Source organism: Acomys russatus, chromosome 8 (genome assembly GCF_903995435.1).
Source record: "Acomys russatus chromosome 8, mAcoRus1.1, whole genome shotgun sequence".
Lineage (NCBI taxonomy): Eukaryota > Metazoa > Chordata > Mammalia > Rodentia > Muridae > Acomys > Acomys russatus.
Genome location: NC_067144.1, coordinates 56,569,057 through 56,574,856, shown reverse-complemented (window position 1 = coordinate 56,574,856; position 5,800 = coordinate 56,569,057).

Below are 5,800 nucleotides of genomic sequence, written 5' to 3'. Positions count from 1 at the left end.
TCATTTGCAATTTATTTGGGATTGCATATTTTGCATGGGCAAAAAAAATCATCGTGGAAACATGTCTTTGGACTTAAACCACCATGACAAGGCCTGTGTCATTAAGAGGACCAAAACGGAAGGTGGGTGGAAGCAGAAAGGAGACATTGTGAAACTTAAGGGGAAAATGCATTTGTTTACAGGATTGGAGCCAATTTGACTAAGTCAAGGTGCCTGACTCTGCTAGAAACACATTTTCTTAATGAAAAACTCTGTAACCTCAGACCTTACACATTCTCCATGAATAGATGTCATTACTCATTATCACATTTATCAATACTTGTAACACAATGAGGTGACAGCAATGGGTCAGGGAAGAACTGAAATAGAATTGGAAAAAAAAAAAAAAAGAAGAAGAGATGCTATTTGCTTAGAGAGTTTAAACACATGTTTTTCCCCCGTGAAAGCAGCAGCAACAGCCATCATTACCCTCCCACATGTTGAGAAGCAAGTTCAAGGTGTCGGCCTCTGTTGTGAAAACAGCAGTGAGATCAGGCTTTCCTCACCCCCCTCCACTTCTGAGTTAGAAATGACAAAGCACTGAGCTGATGAAATTCTGAAATACATAATCAGCGAAGTGATAATTACTGAATCTCATTTTTAGAAATCCATTAACAGGTGTCTCTTTAGTCATAGAGAAAAATCTTCATAAATATTGAATTGTGCTATCACATGCACAAGTTTCTTTCAAATAATGGCATCGGAGTAATTTCAGAGTAACTAGTTGTCATTAATTGGCTGTAAGATTTAATCAAGTAAAGGCATCATTTATTAATCTGGGTTTGTAAAGTCAGAAAAAAATGTGTGATGTTACTATCATTACTTAAGCCTCTTCAGAAGATCTCAGTCTGTTCATAAATTGAAAACAAAGGATGTTTTTCTGGTGTAGTGGTACCTCAGAGACAGAGGAAGCAGAAATACTAAAAGTTCTATGAAAACAAACCCCCAAATCAACCAAACAGCAATATAAACACACCAAAAAAAAGGTGACCCCCTGAAATAGGACAGATTTATTACTGGAAAATATCAATGGATCTTAGAGTCAAATCTTTCTGTTTCACTTGAAGATAAAAACTGCAATAATAAATAATGTGATGACAACTTGTTAAAAAGTAGTGGGAGCCAGGCGGCAGTGCAGTGGCACACACCTTTAATCCTAGCACTCAGGGACATAGAAGCAGGCAACTCTTTGTGAATTTGAGGCCAGCATGGTCTATACAGTAAGATCCAGGACAGCCACTGCTACCCAGAGAAACTGTCTCAAAGACAAACAAACAAAAAATAAAACAAAAACAAAAAACAAAACAAACAAAAAAGCATTTAATGGGAAGTTTGAAAGGAGATAGAGATCAAAATTCTCAGTACAACCATTATATGTGATTATGATTCATGGTGTTACATTATCTTGGTGTTCTTAAGTGACAAATTGTGCTAAAGCTATGAAAGCTAGGGAGTGCACTGTGGTCTGAGTATTGGTGCTCTCTAATTCACTTACTGGAATTTTTTTTAAAAGAATTATTTATTTATTTATTATGTATACAGTATTCTGCCCAAATGTATGCCTGTACACCAGAAGAAGGGATCAGATCTCATTATAGATGGCTGTGGGCCACCATGTGGTTGCTGGGAATTGAACTCAGGACCTTTGGAAGAGCAGACAGTACTCTTAGCCTCTGAGCCATCTCTCCAGCCCTATTTATTGGAATCTTGTCCTTCAACATGCTGTTATTAGGGAATGACACATAGATGTGATTTCATCATGAAGGCACAGACCCCAGTAGTAGAATAAGTGACCCACACAACTGTCATAAGGAACCTTGTACTATTTAGGACTGATTAGCAGGTACTGCAGACAAAGCAAGGAGTGGAGATATCATCTGGCATTGACTCTCTGGTACCTTTATCTGGACACTTCCAACCTGAAGAGCTGTGGGAAATACAATTTAATTGTGTAAAAGCTATCCAGTGTATGACCCAGTGTATGATCAAATTTACCCCAATAAACAAAGGCAAGGCAGTAACTTTTTTTTCTATTAATGTTGGTGGCTCCATCAAATGAGACTATTATTGTATGTGAAAATTATGGGCTTCCCATTGTAGAGGGTGCTAATGGTGGCTAGTGTTCCCTTCCTGGTCCCCTGTCATAACAACAGGCAATTTTCAAAAACAAGGGGGGAAATAGTATTTCAAATGACCACTTCAGTTAGTCACCAGCACAGCTTCTATCTACGTGAGAGCATTGAGGTTAAAGATTTGGCACATGAAAGTAAGGTTTGCTGGACTGTTTCCTAGCTGTGATTCTTACTTTCATTTTTTTTAGGTGGGGGGGGGGGCAGGTTTTGAGACAGAGCTGCCCTGGTCTCACTTTTTAGACCACACTGGCCTCGAATTCACAGAGCTCACAGAGTTTGGCTTGCCTCTGCTTCCAGAATGCTGGATTAAAGCCAGGTGCCTTTTGGGCTAGTGCCCAATTATAAGTGGGTATATACCATGTGAGTCTTTCTCCCTCTGAGTTAACTCAGTATGATAATTTCCAGTTCCATCCATTTGTTCACAGATTTCGAGATTTCCTTGTTTTTAATAGCTGAGTAGTATTCCATAGTGTAAATGTACCACAGTTTCTTTATCCATTCTTCAACTGAGGGACATTTAGGCTATTTCCAGGTTCTAGCTATTATGAATAAGGCTGCTATGAACATGGTTGAGTAAATGTTCTTGTTGTGTGATGGGGCATTTTCTGGGTATATTCTAAGCAGTGGAATAGCTGGGTCTTGAGGGAGTCCTACTCCCAGTTTTCTAAAGGCATGTCCCACGAAAGTCTTCACTTACCAGGAGATTGGGATAGATGTGAGGACATCCCACGGTACTGTAGGTAAGACAAATATAGGAGATGGGGAAGTAGGAGGACCCAGAGGGTCCTAGAAACCTACAAGAAGAACATTATGATGGGTGGATCGGGACCCAGAATGGTCTGCTCAAACTTTTGCACTAACCAAGGGCAACTAAACATACTCCGATATAGGCAATGGACAGGACATTTATCACAATTATGTGGAGAGCAGGGACTGACTCTGACATGAACTCTGGTACCCCATATTTGACCACGTCCTCTTGGTGGGGAGGCCTGATGGCACTCAAAGAAAGAATAAGCAGTCTACCAAGATGAGACTTGATAGCCTATGACCATATAGTGGGGGAGGAGGTCCTCCTTGATCATAGACCTAGGGGAGGAGAATATGGTGAAAGCGAGATGGGAGGAGGAATGGGAGGATAGAAGTGATAACAATTGAGTTGTAATCTGAATAAACTAATAATAAAAAAGCCATGTGCCACCATGCCCAGCATGATTCTTACCTTCAAACCACAGAAAGCAGCTCAAGATCCAAGGTCTCCTGGCTTCATGTGAAGACACGGCTGAGTGTTTCTTTCAGGAGGAAAATCAAGCAGTTTGGTTTACATATTTACATATTAAAATATTACAAAGTTGCTTAAGGTACCTTAAATCATCTTGAACATTACTAAAATATTACAAAATTAGATTCAATTGCATTCTTGGTAATGAAAACAACCATCCAAATTAATGTTTTGAAAGAGAAGTTCACAAAATAGTGGGAGACACAAAATGAATTTCTTTTTTATTTGACGCCTAGTACAACTCTTGGCAAGAAAAGAATTCACATATTTAACAGATACTTTTGAACGCTGTCTAAGTCAATGAAGTTACAGGAGTACACATAACTTATTTCTTCAGACTTAGTCTTGTGGAGGAAACATGAATAAAATAGTCATACCAATGAACTTATATAAAATTATAATTCTTTGTAAAATTATAATGTGTTAAGAACTACAGATGGAATGGCTTATAATGCTATGAAAGCATAGCATTAACCCAAAGAAAGAATCAGAGAATGTCTGCTGAGTAAACAGTCAAACGTAGGAGATGGGGCTTCAATAATGATGAACATATTACGGTAAAACTAATTCCAGTGGAGGAAATTTTTCAAACATATTAGAAAGGAAAGTTTTATTTGGATAAAAGGCTAAGTAAGCAGTGGATCTGTAACTATTTGAATATTTTGTGAGATGCTAAATTAGGGAAGAAGGTAAGCAGAGCTGCAATCTCCACTGCAGAAGTCGATTTGGAATCCTTCAGTACAGCATTCTTAAAGACGAAGGAATTAGACCCCCGAGAAGAATGGAATCTGCCTGTCTACACAGGAGGCTATGTCCACGTCTAGCACCTGGGACCCGCGACTGTTGTCTTAGATTTAGCACAAGAGATCTTAACAGATCGGATTGAATAAAGAGTTTTAAGATAAAGATGCAAATGATATTATCCCGGACTGTCTGGGTGGGCTTGATGAAATGCAGTGTGCCACATAAAGCAAAGGGCAAGAGGGCCAATGTCGGAGGAGCCAGAGATGTGATAGGATCTGAGACTCGTGTGCTGCAAAGGGGAACCGGCACAAGATGGAGGATGCTGAGGGGCAGAAACAGTCGCTTGAATACAGGAAGCTGAAGCCAGTGCAACTGATGCTTGACTCCTGAACTCTAGAACTATGAAAAACTGCATTGCTTAACAGTTGTGATAACTTGATATACTAGTGAAGGAAATTTAAGATACATCGGTGACAGTGGAGGTCAGAGGGTAAAAACCCTTGTACAGACCAGTCTTCAGGTAAGACACTACAATGGTCCGGTTCAGAAGATATTAGGCTGCAAAGGAGAGAGAGTTGGGGGTCACAGAAGACAGTAGGAAAATAACAGTTGTTGGTAAACGCGATTGGAATTCTTGCTCTATCCTGGAAAGTAAATTGAAATCAGAAAAGCAGATAGATTAGGAAAAGCTGAGCGATGGGGTGGATATTTTATGGCCATGCAGATTGAGGTTTCTGGGCAAGAAAAATCATTTTAATGTGAAATGGCTCAGTAAGGTTTGATTTGAAGTTTGATTGGTATAATATTAATGGTATAAAATTTGATTGGTATAATGTTAATAATGGAATCTCTGTTCATCTTGTTGAGTCCTTTTCTTTTATTTCGGAATACTGTGTGTGATGCTATGCTGCGTTTTCTGAGATACATATTTTGTACTTTCAAGCTAAAACACAAACGATAACATGTCTTAGTTAACTTTCTGAAATTTGAGGGGATTCCACCAGATAGGGTAGAGTACAGATGGCCATGTGGTTTGCGAGCTCAGATGACACGAATGAAATGGTTTGTAGACTATGGTCTCCTCCTTGCCTCCTTGCTGTATTTTGGGTTTTGATTAGGGGTTTATGGTATCTTTGTTGTTGTTTTTGGTTTAGGCTTATTTTCCACTACGGAATGCTAGGACCTTTATTTTACCGGAGGTAGCCCATGCTTCATTTCCTTTAACCTCATCCACCTCTTGCCAAGAGTATTTTCCACCAATGTTCAGTCCCATAAAAATGCTAACAATTGAGTTTGGTGCTGTCATTTGGTACCTTTATTTGTAATGGGATTAGGGACTATCCATAGAGTCATTCTGAGGATGTGGCCTGGGCTGGCAACTTTCTAGTAGTTTCAGAAAATGCCTACAAAAATAAACTTATAATGGGAAATGGTGTGTTTTAACTCATGTTTTGTGAGATTTTAGTTCCGTGGCTGTTGAGCACCATTGACTTGGGGACTTTGTGAAGCAGTACACCCCACAAGTGAGTGCCTTCTGCAGGCAATTCCTCATCTTACAGTGTGTAGGAAACAGAGAGACAGAGCTATGGTCAAAATATCCTCC